The sequence below is a fragment of the Bombus flavifrons genome, chromosome 17 (assembly GCF_040668555.2).
Source record: "Bombus flavifrons isolate JBK064 chromosome 17, iyBomFlav1_principal, whole genome shotgun sequence".
Classification (NCBI taxonomy): Eukaryota; Metazoa; Arthropoda; class Insecta; order Hymenoptera; family Apidae; genus Bombus; species Bombus flavifrons.
In genome coordinates this window covers 6,340,999-6,361,606 of record NC_138458.1, presented here as the reverse complement: position 1 = coordinate 6,361,606, position 20,608 = coordinate 6,340,999, and the positions used below count along the sequence as shown (strand labels likewise).

The 20,608-nt window shown below is 42.7% G+C and overlaps 1 protein-coding gene across 9 annotated transcripts in view; it reads right to left on the bottom strand.

The window, feature by feature from the left end:
- Positions 1-14,462, bottom strand: part of LOC138188719 (cyclic nucleotide-gated channel alpha-3) — a 217,346-nt gene extending 202,884 nt beyond the window's left edge. For 8 of the 9 annotated variants that reach the window (XM_069130750.1, XM_069130758.1, XM_069130754.1 and 5 more), the window contains exon 1: positions 13,713-14,462. The gene's annotated coding sequence lies outside the window, so the exon portion shown is untranslated. The remainder of the gene's footprint in view (positions 1-13,712) is intronic. The other variant, XM_069130751.1, reaches the window with a different exon arrangement.
- Between the last annotated feature and the right edge of the window lie 6,146 nt (positions 14,463-20,608).

Here is a 20,608-nt window from a genome sequence, read left to right as displayed (position 1 = left end):
AATAAAAATTCGATGTTCCGTTCCTGTGGAAATTCGTAACGAAGCGAATGAGGTCTGTGCGAAATTGATTGACCAATTAGTTTTTCCACTATCGCGCGCGTCAGATTAAAAAGTTACCAAACGAGGCGCAGTTTAACAAGTTGATAAACGATACGAGGAATTGAAACAAAATAGAAAAAATTACGTTTGTAACTCGAGACTATATTCGCATTCCACGAAAAGCTTTGGTCCCACCTAGCCAGTAATTATGTCTAAAAAAAAAGAAAAAAAGAAAAAAAGAAAAGGATCTCTCGCTTTCGTTGTTGTTACACGAGAAACCTCCCTTAAACTTTGTCCCAAGCGTACAACGCGGTTCGTGTTAAGTACATTCCAGAATCTCGTTTCTCGCCTAATATTTTCCAGTTACGGCACATCGCGTAGTGGAGTATCTTTACGCTCGAAAAAATGTAGAACACGGTGGTGTCCTCGTGTTACGAATTGCATGAAACAGCGACGGAGAGAGGCAAGTGCCGGTACACTCCATTGAATTCAAGCCGATCCCTTGCTTGGCCAGGTTCTGCGTTGAAACGCTTTTTCTGTGATTTTCCAGCGTTCCCAGCCTCGTTGCTGCTTCTAACCCGCGCTTAGGGGCAAATAGTCGCGCGACAAAAACCAAAGCGCCATTTTCCCTGTTACCAGATTTCTCTCCTGACCCTTTCTCCCGTGTTTCCGCAATTTCTACCCTTTGGCCGTCGTAATACGCGGCAAAGCAGAGCTTTCGAACGAGAATTAGCATAAACAAGTATAATTTATACTCGTCTCGTAATTACAGCCTAAGTGGAAAGTGTGTAAAGCGGGTCGTAATTCTGCTTCAAAAATTATAGGTGGAACTACGTTTTAAGGAAAAGGCTGTAACTAGAGCGAGCATTTTAACGCGCTTATGGGAAACTTAAAAGCGCAAAAGTGTAAAAATACTTTGTCTATGTATATATATTAAAGGAGAAATCCATATCTGCATTGAAACTGAATATGTAACAGTCGACGTTTACTTTCGAATGTATTTGAAATTGACGGCTGCTCGGTTAAACATTAAAACGTCCCATTATGAAAATTAGTACGAAACTAACAGCGTTCCGACTGTCGAAACGAAATGCCATATCAGGCCTGTAAGTATGAAACCGGAATTTCCCTATAGATGACCCTAGCTGATAATGTAGTTATCACTAAACTGCGTTATTGATGCCAAAAGTCTTTGTTGACATCTCACAAACACTTTCGACTCGGAACAATACATGTTTCATACAACAGCACAGTTTGTAATAGCGTCGAACATGTCAAATTTAGTGCCTGGAAACTACGATTTGCGGACAGCATTGATTTTCTGTTACCGTTTGAAGAAAACTGCCGCAGAATCGCGTCGAATGCTTGTCGAAGCTTACGGTGAGCATGCTCTTGGTAAATCACAGTGCTTCGAGTGGTTTAAAAAATTCAGAAGTGGCAATTTTGACGCGAGGAACGAACAACGTGGAAGACCACCGAAAAAGACCACCGAGCTGTAAAAACCTGGCGAAACCGTTAATACCGAGCGCTACCGACAACAAACGATCGATTTGAATCAAGCTTTGCGTGAAAAACGACGAGAATATCAAAAAAGGCAACACAAAGCAATTTTGCTTCGTGATAATGCACCATCGCATACAGCAAAACCGGTCAAGGAAACGATCGAAGCGTTCAATTGGGAAATATTTTCGCACGCGGCTTACTCACCAGACTTGGCTCCGTCCGATTACTATTTATTTGCATCGATGGGACACGCACTTTCTGACCAGCACTTCACTTTTTACGAAAATGTACGAAAATGGTTTGCCTCGAAAGAGCGACAGTTTTTTTGGCGTGGCATCCACCAATTGCCAGACAGGTGGGAAAAATGGCCAGACAGGTGGGAAAAATGTATAGCCAGCGATGGGCAATACTTCGAATAAAATATTTTTAATCATTTTCATACAATAAACGTGTATTTTCTATACAAAAATTCCGGTTTCATATTTACATACCTGGTACGATTAAACAACTCGAAAGTGATGCAAGCGCGAGGGAATTGGCAAAGGCGGCGTTGGAAGAACCACGGACATTGAAAAAACAGAAACACGATATTGAAAATTATCCAAAGCGCGTAGATTCCTTAAGAGAAACCTTGAATACACCGACGTAATGAAATAATTTCGTCGCGACAAAGACGAAGAGGTTTCTCATGCCGAAGCGTTCGTGGCGTTCGTGGCGTTCGTGGCGTTCGAAAAAGAGGTTCGATGTTTCCAAGTACAAAAGGAAGGTAACTCTGTGCAGTCGCTTGTATCGACGGAATTATGTGACTTGACGGACGAGGAGACACGGACCCCATAAATATTTCAAGAACCTGTCGATTAATCTTAATCCCTATCCAGTTGAACGAATGAAATCTCACACGAGAAAAGCGATTGTCCTATTAGTAGAAAATTCCATTAATCGCCAGTAAAATTTCACGCTCTTATCACGGAAACACCGGCAGCGAAGCGTTTGAACAATTTTCTGAATTTTACACATTCCACCTCTGGGATCCCTTATTCATCATCTTTCGTTTGCCTTCATTTTCCCCGTGACTTTCTCGCTGCCTGCCACCTTCTTCCTTCCCTCTTCTCCAGTCCGATTGAATATCTTTTTTGACCATCTATCCTTTCCCATTCGTTATAAATGTCCATACCATCCGAGACACTTTGCTTTAATGGTTTCTATAATATCTACATCAATTCTCATTCGCAGTTTTATCTCTTCGTTCGATACACCCACGTATCCTTAGTTTCTAGCATTTCATACAATAATTCATTTCAACTGCCTTTATCTTCGATTTATTACCTTCATTTATCTTTTATGCTTTCGCGTTATACGTCTCTCTCTCTCTAATATTTATTGCCGTTTTACGTAATATATATACATATATTATGATACTTTTTTTAATCATTTTTTAGTGCTCTCTGGATACTGCAAAAATTGGAACGTTTGCAAAATGAGAAATCGGCGTCTATGCTCCTGTTAAACTTTCTACAGGGGTATACAGTGTTGTAAAGTACGTACAGCGTACAGGTGTTGTACAGCATAGTGTCGCGCTTTAGAATTAGTACCTTTTCTGTTCTCTGGTTTTAACGTTGCTTCAACGGAGAAGTTCGTTGACCACACTGTCCAAAATTATGGTTCTTCGGTGCTTCGAGATTTGTCAAATCTTCGCCTCAATTTAATATACATGTACATATTTAATTAGGCAATTGTGACGCGTTTATGCTTGCTATCGCTCGATCGTTTGATTCACGAGTACGCTACATTTTGGCCCGTAGCTACCGCACACAAGCTACAGGCGTTCGAAGAACAGGCTTCGGATACAAAATTCGCTAACCACCGGCCAATATTTTGCGTAGGCATTTTGCGATAAACTAGTTCCGCTGCAGCATCACAAAAGCAGCCGATAAACGATGCCGACAAGAGATTGCAACGTGCGCGCCTGCACCGTTGCTTCGAATAAAACGAGATAATGGCTCCGATAGGAAGCATCGACCTGGGAGCCATAATGCACGTTGGTTTATTCGCCGAGACTGTGGCGATTTCAGGGGAAATGCTGCTTCGTTATTTGCCACAACGCCGCCCAACTTACTTTCGAAACCGCCAACTCATCGCACAGACGCACTTTTCGCACCATCGTACGAGCAAAAGTCAAAACAGCAGACGACAGCGTGGACTTTTTCTACGGCAGGAGAAGCTCCTTACACCTTCTCCTCTGAAAATCATCGTCATCTTCGACTTCTCCTCTTCCTCGGTATTAACTTTTCCCTTTTCAGCTGTTTCTCCAAATGCTTCGTCGTTTCTCTCGTTTCAACCTCCTGCCTTGCCAACAACACCGTGTCGTTTGCCCGCGTTAAGCTGCACAACATTTTTACCGGCTGCTCTCTAATCTTTCCTCGTTACTTTCTCTAAATCCGCTACAAAGATCGGAAACAGCATCCAGCTTAACGAGCGTCCTTGCCTCGCTTCTTCGTGTGTGCGGAAACTTTCTCGCTTGATTCCTTCCGCCCACGTTCTTCTCGTTTTTTTCTGTTAATTAATCGCAACATATTTTTAGAAAATTTCAATTTTTCCTGGTACGCGAATTTTATTCTCTCCGTTCTTTTTGTCAGAGTTTCTCCAATTCTTCTCATTAATTTTTCCTGTCTGCCGGGTACAACGCGCTGCCCTCACATTCACGAAGGAGGCAAACAGTCTCGCTGACGACAGTGTGAGCGCTTAAAACGCCGACGACTTTACGAAATACGATACGATTGGAAGGTAAGCCAGCTCCTTAGAAGATGCAAATTGACGTTAGGCGCGTTATAGATAGTCCGATGATGCATATTTTTATGGGAAATTGGTAATAAATTGAAAAGTGGATAGGAATTTATTTTGTCTTCACGAGGTTACGATCACGTCCTATTTTGTACGTGTTGTATTTTCCGCGTAAAGGAACATGACGAGTCAAATTTTCCATTTTTCTAGTAACTGTTTTAAAATATTAAAATTCAATGCGTTGTCAATTAGAGGCACGTCCAACGAAATTGTCATTTTATATTATTTTAAAGCACGCAGTAACCATGCACATTTTCCACCTTCCTCGCAATTAAAACATATTGCTCGTAACAACGTTGAGTTTCAAACATCGAAAATCATTAGAATATCGAAGATATTAAAATATCGTTTGCGACTTCACAGACAATTCCTTGGGCGAGACCTAACAGTTTCTTTCCACGTTCGTATACTGTGTGCCAATATATTCCTTTCTCGTCGTAAAGTTTTAAAGATATTAAAATTAGAAAACCGACGGAACACGACTTGTCGTGTTTTCATCGTAAAAGACAGGCTTATCGCGTGGTTTTCTTGTCTTAAAAATATAGCCTAGCTATATTCGTGTACGTCTATCATAATTATTTCAATGAATTCAGTATTATTTATTAAACTCTCGAGAAAATTTGCCAAGGGTGAAAATGTAGATGGGAACAATGCTTTTAGCTTCCTACAACTTTAATCACGAACGTAATGTCTAAAAAGTAAAGCCCGCGTTATTGCAACAGCACGTTGTTTCCAGTATAGTAGCATCTTCCACGCGTCGTATGCTTCGTGTTACAACACACGCTGTTCATCGCGTGCGTTCATACGTCAGTTATTCTACACTGCGTTATTTCATCTGCATACTTTTACGTACTTTAAATATATAACGATATTCGGAGAGTCTAATAGCTCGATTTAAAAACAACGGGGAATATTCCAGTTTTAGTGTACTTGAAAATTGCGAATACAATTTGAAAAATAAAGCTTTCGCTACGGTTCGAAGACAGTAGCCGCCAGTCGCCGTCAAAAGAACGTAACAAAGAAAGTTATTCGTCGTGAAAGCTAATGGAATTCGGTTTAGAGGGGCGCGATGATCGAGCGATTTCAAGTTGACGTATCGATATAATTACGAGGCTACGATGATTGCAATGCAAAAACGGAATAATATGAGAGTACGGTGTGCAGTGATCGCAGCTAAACAAATTTATGCTGCAATAATTCCGATAATAATTATCTGGGCGCGCTGCGCGTCAAATCAACGAACAAACGCTCAGCTCTGCATAAATCTGTTAAGAAGCTAATATTGGTGCACCTGTTTCGCTCTTCAAACGCGATAATTTATCTGCGGCCAGAAACGTTTCTATATTTCCACCTAACAGTAAGCTAACAGCTAGTTTGCACGGTTAGTAAGTTACCAACAAGCAGCGTTACGCGATTCCAAGTTGCTGATCTCGATGAAACTTTGCGTACAAATACGTCATGCTTGCGCGCGTCTACTAAATCCACGAAGAAAAATCTCGCGGAAATAATCGACGAGAATTATTCCTTTCGACATTCCTCGAAATCTACACGGTCGCGTTCAAAGTGCTCCCCTTTAGCGGCCATACACACACTTAATGCAGGCGTCGTTTGCATTGCGTAAAACAGTGCTGCAGTCCCTCGTTTGAAACGCTCTTATCGTCTTTAATCCCGAAAATGCTGATATTTTTACCCGACCACGCTACGAACACGGTTGCATTGTGTTTGGCCTTAATGTACGCTTGTTCGCGCCTCTGTAACTTGAAAACCGCTTAACCGGTTCTAACTTTACGGGTCTTGATCGATTCGCGTCCGCCACGGCAGCGTCGTAGGCTATGCACAGCATACGGAGAAAAGTTTCTTCCGATAAGAGATCAAGCTGGAGAAAAATTACATTTGTACTTCGAGATCATCCATGTAAATCGTGGAAAGCCAATATTTCTACGCAAGTATAGAAGCACAATATTTTCTGCGGTATAGCGTTGCACTTGTGCATTACAACTACTTGTTTCCTCCTCCGGTTTTAGTCGAAAATTATAGTCCTCTGTTCTCTCGGTTGTAGTCTTTGATTCTCTGAGTTGTAGCGTCGATTGGCTGTGCGTAGTTTTCTCTGAGATAGAAATCAAGTGAGATTTATTCGATCCACGAACGTCGTCGCTTGTCACATTCGCGCCTCGTCCTCGCTCGATGCTAAAAAATCCCAACATTATTCTCAGCTCCGTGGAGAGCCTCCTTCGCATTCGCGCTTGTTTCGCATCCGCGGGTGAATTTGCGACGGTTCCGCGGGTGAATTTGCGACGGTTCCGCTGGTGAAGAATCGCGGAGATAACGTTGTTCGAGCCGGCGTCGACAAAACGGATGCGATTTCTGACGCGTGACGCAATCAGGCCGAGACGACGTCGCGCGTGGCGATAGCGCGCTCAGCTCGAGGAACACCGCCGCGTCTCGTAAATCTCGATCGAGTTTCGCGGATCGAACACGCCGCCACGGCTGGGCAGAGTAAACCAACGCCTTGGGGGACACGCCGCAAGAAGCTGATTTATTATTTCGTCGCTCGGACGAAATCGGTGACTGGATGATTTATCGCGTCGGTCGGATGATGCATAAATTTGCCGGTGTGCCGCTAGCAAGAAAAGTCGAGAAATAGACAGAGAACGATCAGCATATTTCAGACGCTGTTGCTAGTTTGGAACGTTTAAGAGACTACCGAGTATATCTTGGGAAAAGAAGAAAAATTAAACCACCGACGCTATCGAATTTCTAACGCCGCGAGCAATAGAGTACATTTGTGCATTTTCTATTCAATCTGCAGAGTGGAAAAGAACGTCAATTTGCACAAGTTCTCTGACAAGTATTGAATCGTGCAGTCGTCGTTAAAATATGCCAGAACCTCGGAGTATGTCGGAGAGTTTGAAATAATACAAAAGTTTATTGGTTTCCCTATGATATTTCGCAGTTTTATTCCTTCGTCTGCTGTGATTCTTTGCTCGTCTTAAACGAACCGGTATTCCAAATATGCTTGCCCTAGCGGTGGAACGGAAAAATTAGACAGAGACAAAGAGGGGAGGATGGAAAAGGGACGCGCAAAAAGAACCAAGGGGAAGAATGAAGGCGAGGGATGGGAGAAGCCGGAGGAAACCGACGATGGAAATAAAAAGCAGCGAGCTTCGTGAGAGCGTTGAATCGGTTGTTGCAGAAGCTGCAAGCTCTGGATGGTTTATGGGTACCGTATAAACTGCGCTAAATTTCCATACAAGGTCGAATGTTTCGCCCTGCAGGTGGCCGCTTTCTTTCTTTCGTTGCTGTCTTCGATTTATCATATCGAAGGAAAAGCGTACGCTCTGTTCACCAGCGTCCCTGCATTTATTGCCAATCGATAGCTCGCGTGACAGTTGTAAAACTGTCGAATAAATGTGAGACGCGAGTCGGCTGTTTCATGAATAAATCGCGGTAATAACGCATGGATGGAATCCAACATCAGCGAGTATGCGAAGGGATAGGCTGCAAAGCAGCGGAACGATATAGTTTCCATTTAGAAAGCATACGTGAAAACCATATGCACAAGTGTCCTAGGTAGATTTGATATTGAGACGCGATTAAATGATATAAAAGTATACAATTTGATTTTACGTTTCTTTACTCTTCAGTCCAAATACCCTTCTATTTATTATGCTTTTATTAATTTCTATTCTTACTAATTAATGTTCGCGGCAAACGATGGAGACATTATTTACGACGTACGTAAATCTGGAAAAGGTCTAGGAAAAGAGCTAGCAATTTACGTTAAATCGTAAAGTGACGTTCAATTCGCGATTGCAAGATATGTATGGGTGTGTTTCTGTTTGTGCAACAACTTGGTACACAGACTTGGTCCATTATTTCCTTCGTTTGCGTGTATTCGTATAGCAATGGAATTTTCTCCATCGCGTAGCCAGCCATATATCTATGCATGTGTTCGTGCAGCAAGAGAATGGATTTTGCTTAACGCATATAGGCATTCATAGGATCAAAGACTTAAAGGGTATATTCGTGATACAAAGGGTTGCAAAGTGATCTTGCTGCAATTTGAGCCTCCACTTGTTCCAGTCAGATAAAATTGGAGGTTCGATCAAAGCCATACAAAGCAAAGTTTTAATAGAACTGAAATAAATGGCATATCTTCTCGATTATCCGTGTGGATGCGTAAACTGTTTCATCTTTGGATAAGCCGTACGATAATTCACGAAAGCAGACGACAGAATTCCTATTGCTCGTTACTCTTTGCGGTAACAATTTCCAACTGCGTTTGTTTATTACTGAAAAATTTGTATTTTTACGAATGTAACTAGAAAAAAATGCAAATTAGGATTGCTTAGTATTTTGTGCATATTTGTATCTTCGAGTTTTTCGCAAAAATCTGTCCAAGTCAAATCGTACAACAAACATCAGCGTAATAGAAAATATAATAAAAATATCTTGAACAATATTTTTGCAACGTAATATCATATAATATAATTTCTATGTAAGACAATTCGTACAATCGCGTACATCTCTAAACCATGTTATATAACCTCGAGTTTTTGAAAGTTTGAAATGTGTTTCAAATCCCTGCGTACTTTCATCACTGACATATGCATTCAATTATAACTTTTGAAAAGCTCAGGACTTTTCTGCAACTGAGTTATCAAACTCTCTATGTAAATATTATTCTTGGGTCTTTTCATTCAAAACATTTAAACGTGATACAAAAATAAAAGCAGGTTCGTCGTTAAAAAGAAGTTTGTCTTAGGTCGTCCGATACGGATCACACGATTAACGCAACAATATTCACAGGGAAAACGATATTATTCAAACTCCTAATCTCTAATACGTCTTCCAACTAATCCGAATTTTTACGATTGACCTAGCTTCATTCGATCCTGCAATCTCTCTCGGTATCTCTTTCGAGATCTTCGCCATCGTTTCTAATAAATTTGCCTGAATTTTTATTGCATCCCCTGTCACGTTCCATCGACGTTCGCTTTCCCGATAGTTGGGGCATCTCGCAGTAAGCAATCCAGCAACGATAATCTAAGCGATTCTTCACGGATGAAATGCGGCTGCGACTAAAGAGCAGGTTCCTGCGCTACAACTTCCGCCGCAGCCGATCGAATTTCCTTCCGGTTGGAGCAGCGATTCCTCGGCCTCGCTTTATGCGAGATTAATAAGCCACTTGATTTCACTTTACGGGCACATTCGTTCTCCGATCGGGATACCTCCGCGAAATTCCGTTACGCGAGTAATAGACACCTTGCACGTCGCTCAGATTGCTCAGATTGCTCGGATTGCCAGGCAGAATTTTTCCTGCCACGTGAAAAGTTTCCTCTGAAGCATTATTCTCCGACGCTGGCAGTTTTGGTGAGAGAAATCGATACAGTGTCCGCTAACGTTAAATTTGCCAATAGTTTGTACTTTCAGATACGAGTCATGTAATTAGTCTGCTACAACGCCGCCTAACTTTCAACTTACACGCTAATATCCATATTCTGTTACTTTAATTTCATTTCAATTTCAACTTTCATTTAACTAGCCGTGGTACACGCGAAGTTTTCTCTTAAGAATTATTCTGACGGTTTTGCTGAGAGCAATCGATACAGCGTCTGCTATCGTTAAATTTGCGAATAGTCGGTACTTGCGGATACGAGTCATGTAATTAGTCAGCTACAACGCCGCCTGACTTTCAAATTGCACGCTAATATCCATATTCTGTTAGTTTAATTTCATTTCTAGTTATATTTTTAGCCCACCGTGACGTCAAAATCACGAACCATTCTCTTCGTCAATGAAATCTTCGAAGATTGTAAATTCATTGTAAAAATAACTCGAAAAGAAGGAATGATATTTGTTCGTCTAAGATTTAAGTTTCGAGAAAATCGAGTTTGAAAATCTTTTCGGTGCATGTGTACTCTAAACTCGCTGGATTTCACTGTAAGTGCTGTGCGCAAGTTTCATCAAATACGCGATAATTTCAAAATAGATTACGATTCCCCCTAATTCGTTTAACGTATAGATTAACGCAAAGCTCGATAACAAGTAAAAGTTACGAAAGAACGACAACGTTTTGTCAATGAATTCTGTAAGCGAGAAAAATTTCACGAATATGTCAACTAACGGGGGAAATCATCCAACTAGAAAATAATTATTTTAAGGCAACTCTGTGCAGAAGTGAAGTATCACATGCACGATAAAGTGTAGACGAAAGCTTCTACTTTATTACGCAACGAGACCAAGTTTACCCTTATTTCCATAAATCAACCAAAGTCGTAAATTTTTCGTGTAAAGCAATTCTCTTCTCAACTCCCGTTACTAAACATTCCTCAAAAAAAAAAAAAAAAAAAAAAAAAACTACAAAAAGTCCTATCCTAGTAAAAGTAAAAATTAAAGCGTCGTGAACAAATCTTTCTCTAACATGCTCGTAACAAAGTGGAAGTTTGAGACTCGACTTCGCCCTTTTGCAGAGTGCGGCAAGCAGCAGAAAAGGATCGAAATGATTTCCAATCAGAACGTCCAAGTGTAATTATCCTCGTAAATCAACGAGGAAACAGGTACTAGGTCTAACGATTCTACAACTAATTTATAGTGGGCCGTATAGTAGATTTATGGTAAAATATAAAGATGTGCGTGGAATGACATTAGATCGAGTACATTTTTTAACACCTGCGGATAAGCAAAGTTATAAATTTTGCAAGGAAAGAAATAAAGCTTAAGGCAAGCCTATCTGAGCAAATAAAATAACCAAACAGGCTATAAATTACAAATTTTAGGGGTTCAACGTCTTCTCCCTTGTCCTGAATAGGTAATACTAAAACTGGCGCCCCCATTTTTACGATTCTGCCACGTGCCTCAAATATCGTCACATAAACGTCGCACATATGGGCGGAACCCTGTGTTTTTCTATCGTTTATCGCCCCAATCATATTTGCTAGACACTCGTAAATTTAATTCGTCTCGCTCTCCATCCACAGTTTGCCCTCACTCACCGATCCTGTAATTGCACAAAATCCGATAAAATGCAATACCAGCATTCACACAAACGAACACTGTGACAGGGGAAAATCTTAATATCTGCTCCAGCGACTGAAGGAAATCTTCCATTTTATCTAATTTAATCTTACTTATTTTTTAATCTTCGGCTATTTGATGCTGTTTGATCCTAGTTTTCAATCTCACTTTCTAATTAAATAGTTCTATGGTTAATTTTATTTCACTTGACCGAACACGGACAACGCTAGGGCAAACGAATCATTGCAACCGATTCGCTGATATCCTATTAGAATAGTCGATGCGTCTATAAATAATTAATTAAAAGAAACGTGCCAGGAGTGATTAACATATGAAAAATATTACGGTAGTTAATACACGCGTGTCTCTTATTTATAGAATAAAATTACACAAAATCATTGAAGCTGTTATTCCTACTTAAAATACACCTACAAAATAATGAACGATATGGTGCAGCGAAAATAATGTGCTTGAATAAAATATCCTATTGCCTACAGCGCAGGAGATTCGACAATTTGTTACGTTCGTGTTGTATTACGCGTTAAATATTCGTTATATTCGTTATGCCTCCTACATGAGTAACAATAGTATTAATTACTAAATCATTGAAATCGCAATATCCACAGACATTATACATCTAACCAGTTTACGAAGAGGAATTCATTTATGTTACTTTTTATACCAAAGAATCTTTGCCTTTTGTTCGAAACTCGAAAATTATTGTTACGAAGGAAGTGTGTACATAGATGACGCGAGTTGAAAATTCCGCCAAGAGCGAGTATAATGATACAGTTAGAGAGGACCAAGCGTCACATGCGAGACGACCAAAAAACTTTTACAATGTTTTTCGCGGAAAACGTAAAACTTGAGAATAGAGATAACTTCGACATATATCGAAATACCGCGTTGCGACTGGACATTGTAATATCAACAGCATCTATGCTATGGTAATATCACGTTATATTCTTTCTAATTGTACCTATCGTGTTCCAATTTTTAAATGAAACCTTTTCAAAATTTCTTCGATATACTCGCGTTTCGTACGATATTGTATTTTACTTTCTTCTTTCTGTGTATTTTGTTTACTTCCCTTCTTTCTCTGTGTATTTTTCTCATCTGCATTTCTCTTCTCGAGTATCACAAACATAAACCAAAGCCGAGAAACAAAATCCGAATATAAAAGGATTCGTCTCCTAAAGAGACTGGCTTAAAGTTTCAATGCATATACATGGCAGAACCTACTTTTTGTCGCTTCTCTTTTCCCGAATATAATTTTGCTTTTCCATCGATTTCTGGCAGTTGACAAAATCTCACGGCCATAGCGGGAAATATATTAACGTCTAATGAATTTCTCTACCAACTAGATACGAGTGAAAGTGAATTTTCACTCGAAACGAACCGGAAAGCTAAGCTAACGTAATTACGAAAAATAATTAGAAATGTTCTTACTCGCCAAACCAAATCCATCTGCGTGCAATTGTGTCCTATATTCTCTCAAAGACTGCAACATGTCGATACAAATAAAAAAGGAAATAAAAGAGGATCTTGATATCTCCAAAATTCTCTAGAAAACACTGAAAAGTATACGAACGAAATATTCAAACTCAAACAACGAATTATAAGTTCCGATCGAATGCGTACAGAGTCACACCGTCGTACTCAAATAAATATTTTAATGCTTTGATAAGATATGCACAAAGTGTCGGGTAAACGCATTATACAAAAGAGTTATTCATATTTGCTCGCACGCCGCTCTTTCAATATCGTACTCTATGAAAAATACCCAGCCTCGGGCCTTAGCTTCTGCACAGATCCTGCAGTCGATATATGAATAAAAGTATAGAAGTTAGAAAACCAACAAACTGCTGGATTATCATGTTTTTTCCCGTGCAGTCTTTAAATACACGTCGCGACTGACCTACCTTATCCTATAGAAAACAATAACCATTGATTTAGAACGATATCACCTGAGAGCAAATCGGAAGAGCCAATTAGATAAAAAGACGCGTCTGCTGGCGCGCTAGTTGCGGCGGTCTGTCTGAAAAGAGTTAGTGCCGTTTAATAGCAGGACATTAATACAACACGCAGCGACGTCGTTGGATTAAACTACTTCGATGGTAGTTCGGTGGCAGTAACGAGCTACTAAGTACCTAACCATCCTATCGTGCGCGCACCCACGGCTCCGCACACCTACACACGTACATCATGCACACGTAGATATCATACAGACCGAGAGTCGCGCGCGCACACACGCGCATACGACACACATGGATGGAGAGGCAGAGGAACGCCATACATCTGACCGTACTCACCAACACCGATGCTCGACGAGCACGTTGCTCCCGTTGCTCATCTCGTGTGCGACGCGGTTGAAAGTACGGACGAGTGAGAACGACCAGGCCGCTCGATACAACACGGTCGCGAAATCGATCGAAAGAAACGGAGGCCGCGTCGTCGATCGATCATCGAGGGAATCGACACCGGTCGACCGAGCAACGACACCTCCACGACGCCACGGTACCGACACTCGCGCGAAATAGCGTATTCCTTTACGGCTGGCTGCGATGCAACCATCAGCAGCGACACCAACGACCACACCAGTCGACACACATTCGCACCAAAGCGTCGCCTCACGCCAAGACACACTTCCACACGCATCTACTCCTCCTCCATCACCCACCTCGTGTACGTGTGTTCTCTCGCAACAAGTTGAGTTTATCCTTGAACCGAACTCATCGCAGGCCCAACACGATGACTCGACACGATCGCCAGACACCACCGATTCCACGCTTTAGTCCGAAGCACAGTGTCCAAAGTCGCGGAACGTGCACCACGTTTCGGCGCTACCGATCTTCCCGAAACGATCAAACTATCGCCGACTTGCGTTCCAAACCGAGGCGAACCGTCCGGCCATGTTTGCGTATCGTTAGAATGCAAATGAGCTGTTTGTATGCGCCGCTGACTGCACTCGTTTACAAAGAGCGTCTTCGACGTTGGCCGTTGCTGATGAAACTTGGACGATACCGGGGGCTCGTACGTTTGTCGTTCGTGAGAAGAACGTAGTTATTATGTGGAAAATGCTTTGCCGATCGTATTCGATCGAATAAGTCGCTGTTGAAATATTCGGTATAAATATTCCGTGGTGCGGCGCGCTTCTCAATAAGGAGAGATTGGTTCGATGTCGATGATCGATGCTTATCGTTTAGAAGACACTTGGTAATTGCGTTACGATTCGACGGCGCACGAATCGCTATGTTGGTCGATGAGATTCAGAGTGACGTGCGTGATGAGAAATCGTCGCGGTACAAAACGTGTGCAGCGATCGTTCGCCTAAGAATCCAGCACCAATGCGTCAACGTGCCTCTCATCCTTTCTTCCATCCCTTACTTCTACGGGCTGCTCGTCGATAAGAGCGTACAGTTATACGTTCAATTAGATCCGTCACGTCGCAGGGGGATTCTTTCTCGAATTTTCACGCTTCTCCACGATCCCTGTCCGACGTCTAATCCCTCGACCACTTCTTCCCCCGAAACGCCAAAGGTTAAGGTCATTCCAGCGGCGCACAGAACTCGCACCAAGCCAGAATTTTATCCTCTGCGCGAGAAGTAAAATACGATAGCTGTTCGGATCGCTCTCGGACGTTCCGCCGAATGATATCGATTCGCGCGTTGCACAATCTCGCGTAACTTTTTGGCTGCGGCGAGCACGCAACGACAGCCTCCACGTATAAGAAGCTGTTTTGCATTCGAGCAACACGTGTGTTCCTCTTCTTTGTCCCCCTTGAAGGATACTCTGCCGATATACCCTCTTCTTTCATTCGCGCGACCTCTCCACCATCTCGTCGATCGTCTCTCGCTTTGTTACCGAGCAGCCAACGATAGCGCCGAGATCGCTCACCAGGCCAGGCTTTTCCGAAGATATAAATCAATTAGCTCGTCGAGAACGTCGGCCTTGGTTGGCCGAACACGTCGATGCAGCGAGTCTGTGAAACGTGCGGATGCCGTGCGTCAACATTTCCCATCTCAACGACCCTCGCTACCATCCTAGTGGACGATCCTTTCGAATCACGTCACCAGAACGATTGCGACAGCCGTATATCGTAGGCAAGCAACCAAGCTCGATCGCTGAAAGCGGCTTACGATGCGACGCATGTTCGACAGTGACGACGAACCATCAGCATCGCGGACCACGTTCTCGTGCGTCGCTTCGAGTCATCAAACGATAGCGTTAGTCGATACTGGCCGATTACTAATTCCAGGCTGTCGTTTCTCCACGATGACCGGTGTCATCGTAGCTTGGCATCTCGTGCGAGAGCTTGGCGACCCGCTGCTTTCTTTACCGCGCACACGGCGTAATCTCACCAAGAGCTAGCGATCGAGCGGCGAACGCAGTCCGCGAGGTTCGTGACGTCGCGATGCCACGGAATCGAGGTTAGCGCACTGGCACCAACTTGCACCGGTCGTCGTCCACGTTCCACGCAGCGAATCGAAGACGTAGCACGGGCGACGTCGTCGGCAGCACCGTTTCGCCCGCTGTCATCGGGCACACGCGTTTAAGGGCAACGTCGAGCGTGTTCAGGTCCGCGTCACATGATCCGCTGACGGATGCTCGGCTCCCGTCTGCCCTTCGATGTTACTCGAACAGCGTCGCTGGACGAGTGGACAGCTCGTGCAGAGAGCTGGTGCAGGTTAGAACGTCGCCGCGGAAGAAACACGTATCTTCGCTCGCGGATCGCAAGAGAGAAAGAGAGAAAAATAGAAAGGAAAAAAGGAAAAGAGAATGGTACGCCGGTTTCTCCTCCTTCGTTGCCCGGGGAGCGGCTATGGCGGCGGCCTGGCTCTTACTGCTGCTTCCCTCGGCGCGGGGGTGTCCGAAAGGGGTCGGCTGTTCGCGGGCCGAAGGGGGAACGATTATCTCGCAGCATCCCCATCGCGCAGGACCGATCCGTGCGACGCGACGACTACGTCCAACGGAGACGACAACAGGCCGACAGAGTGGATGAAAGAGGGCGCTGGTTGAACAGAGACGCAGTACGCGGCGAGGGTGAAAGGGAACGAGCTGGTCGTGGGTGCGACAGAGATCGAGCCGCGTAGGCTTGAAAGACAGAGAGAGTGAGAGGGGGGGGTGCAAAAGGAGAACGGGGTGGAAAGTGGAACGAAGAGGAAACTGGATCGAAGAGAGATGGCTGACGAGTGGGAAGGAGAAGATTCGGATGGAGTCGGTCGGTCCAAGAAGGACGGTTAAGGAGATGGAAAAAGAGGTGCACGAGCGAGAAAATGTTGGAATAGACGAGTGGATCGGAGGAAGAGAATGGACGGAGACTGGACGGGGATCAAAGAGGGCTGCGGGTTGAAAAGAGACAGAAAGAGAGAGAGAGAGAGTAAGTAACGAAGGATGGAGGCGAGAGGAGAAGGATGACGAGAGGAAGTAGGAAACGGTAGAAGTAGGCGCGGATTAAGGAACGACGAGAATGAGGTGAAGGACAAAAAACAATGCGGAAGAGAAGGAACCGGCGGTAAGGTGGGACAGAAATGATTGGAGCACGAGGTTGAAAGAGATGGCAGAAGAGAGGGGTGGCGGATGTACGTATCTTTTGTCGGAGCGACGAGTGATATAGGCGGTGAAAAGGGTTTAATAATCGCCACGTGTGAACCACGCTGCAGATGGAAGACAGCCCTAATAAATTGCGAGTTATACGCGTGGAAATAGAAAAAGGTAGGAAAAGTGAATAGAAAACTCTCGAGAGTTGTATTTTAAAAAGTATAGAAAGACAAGGAATATTAATAAGAAACTGTGACGATACGACGTTGAATAAGGCGAGAAAGGCGGCGAGCACCCTTCTGTTCCAATGCTTCCTTCGTGACACGGTTACGAATAGGGGGCAGAACCGGCCATACCGAAGATTCGAGGGGGAAAAAAACAAGGTTCGAATCGCATTTTCTACTGTGTAATACATAGTTTAAAGCACCAGCACACGTAGTTATTTAGAACACACTTTCCTTTGCTCTAATTTCCAGCAAAGAGTCACGGTGTATGTAATAATTAAGAAACGTCATCATATATGTAGTTGTCATTATCATTTACGCATTTTTATCGTCGTTCTAATTTCATTGACATCGAATTAGATTGGAATGCAATTTTTTACCGACCATAAGAAATAGACGACGAATGAAAAGGTTCCGTTTATTATTAAAAACGACAAGCCTTTAAGTACAAGACAATATCTATCATTTTACGAATACGCGTATTTTAATATCAATTATTTTGAGAAATTTAGTTTTATCGTCGTATCAAAGTATAAATGTCAATAGAGAAAATGTAGTTTGTCGCATTTGCGCGAGACACTCCGTATATCAGAATTCAATAGTAAAGAAATCTTATTACAGTCATATACATACTAATTACGGACTAATGTAAAGACTTTTATTTCGCTTTTATTATTACGTTTTCTTCTACGATTTTGCGTATAATTTTTAATTACGATTGTTATATTGCCAGTGTATATACATGTACATTCGTTGCAACATTCTGTGCCGAATGCAATTAATTAGTAAAATCTCCGTGCGTTTTACAGAACGTGTGCAACGAATCATTTTAGCTACTGCACACGCTTGATTCTATCTTATAAAATTTCGTAATTACACAATTCTGTAAATTAACGATGATCATAGAAAATCTCTGGAAATTGTTGAAATATTAAATTTAATGAAATTCTGCGAAATACGAAGCGTCGTTTGCATTAATTCGTAAAAATTGTGAGATAACTAGTTCCATTTACGAACTATTCAAAGCGATTTAAGGATCTCGTCTAAATGAACGATATAATTCACAATAGCTGGATCTTACGGTATTACAAAGTTCGGAGAAATCAAAATATCTATAGCATTACAACGCCTTCAATCACTGGAATCTCTTTGTTATTTCTCGCTAGTGTCCACTAGCGGCCGTCCTCTAAAAAGTCTAATGTGATGTATTGCCAAATGTACATCACTCAAGCAGATAGTATATTTTCGTTTTTCAATTTTCAATCATTCGAGCGGCAATTTTTCACAACAATTTGTCTTTAGCGAAATCGTACTCCGTTCGCCATTCCGGAGGAGCTTAATCTCCGATATCACGCGTAGTTCCTGCGGCTTCGCCTACTCTGCTCCCCTTCCAGACCAATTTTCATTCCACGCGTTGCTGTTGCTAAGTAAACCGAGACATGTAGGTTAGCCGAGTACACGGGAGCCGAAGCGGCGTAAAAAAAGCAACAGCATTTATCGCAGAAAATCTGTTATGTCGGAGATCAAAGGGAATAGTCTCCGAGGGGATGGATATTCCTTGCACCACGCCCGCAAACACTTATCCGATAAACCTAATGTTGTGTGCGATAAGTCATGTCTATAATCGGATCCAGGTGCGCCGCTACATAGACGCGCGTGAAGCTAGATGCGTCATACGTTACACGTGTGCACGGTGCAAGCACTCCTTCCACGCTGTAACTTCGGTCCTCCTAATAAGAAGATTAGCATCCAACGATCAGATTGATTAAGGGGAAGAAGAAGATTCTGACTAGATTGTATCCAACGGACAAACCCGCTGTGAAATATTCACGGAGAATGGGATAGAAAGAAACGGGATAGAACACCGGAATGTCGTTGGAAACCGGAATTTGGTCCGGTGCAATACGGAGCTGATTAGGCGAAGGAACGCGGGTCTGATCGTTTACTTCTGACAGACCAAACGCAATCATAAAGATAAGCGCGTGTACTGGCCGAAGGCGTCACATGCAAATAACATGCTATAGCAACGCGTGACATAACGGTAAATTGAGAGCAGTCGATATAATTGAGCAACAGTCGATATAACAGACAGCCGATAAGACGATTAGGCGAAGACACGCGGGTCTGATTGGTTATTTCTGATGGGTCTGACGATCAGAGTCGTAAAGACGAGCACGTGTATTTTGGCTGTAAGCGACACGTATACGACCAAGACTACATAAATATGTACATAGCACGCGTGACACGACGATGAGCGATAGAGAGCAGTCGCTTTCTTTGCCCCTGTATCGCCCCATTAATCGTTTTTCCAGTTGCTACGAGGTCGCTCGTAGTCATTGCCATTCTTTTCGATGTGACTGCATTCGACTTGGTGAGTGGAATCTAATTTCTAGCGAAGATGTTACTTGCACGACTGTGAATATTAGTCGATACCGTAGATATAGAAAAATAACTCGATATATGTAACTTAGTTTCTTATCGTTGAGATTGTAATATCGTAATTAAAAATGAAAATCTACATCGAACTCGATTAAATTAGAACCAAGTAATACGCACACCGTATACAACGTTGTGCGTATAAAGATTATTCTAACTTTATATTCTTGGAATTACATTCTTCGGCTTTCCACTCATATTCCAGGAATACGCGAATAGGGAAAGGAATCTAACAACGAACAAACTGAATCTTACTGAGTCTTACAAAAATGTATTTCTTTGCAAAACGCGAGGGATGTTTAACAACCGTTGAATGTTGAACGATCGACGACCCTATCCAACTGACACGCGTTTCCGTTTCCTTCTGTGCAGGAATTATATCCATGTCAAACGTATCTGTGTGATAGACAGAAGAAATAATAAACTATGCGAGTAAAGCATCGAGCACGTCGCAACGATATTTGTTACAGACCCATCGAACTTTGCACGATGAATAACTTGGAACAAATGTCACAGCCATACATCATACGAGACAGTCATAAATTCTAGCAGTCTAGATACTCGCTAGTAACTCGACTCGACGTCGCGCTACGTACCGTTAGAACCATCGGACGCAATCAACGGTAACAACAATAGCAGCAACGATAGCAGCAGCAGCAACAACGATCCAACGACTCTTGTCACGACGAATACTTAACCAACTGAACAGCATGGTACAGGATTGTACTTTGCACAATGGGCGATGCTGATAGTAACATAATTACAATTAACACGGTGCCCGATGAGAAATACGAGATGCTCTTGGCGAGCAATACGAGTTTAAGTAATTAATCAGAATACCCTCGTCACGGTGACCGTGGTTCACGAACTTGCCGCAACGGGAACCGCGGAAAATTTATCGATTGTTCGAGACGGGCCAAAGCTTTGAAAACAATCGTCCTCCACGAGTACGGACCGTCCTAACTCCATCTACGAACGAACGATTCATCAACCATCCTAGTAATTAA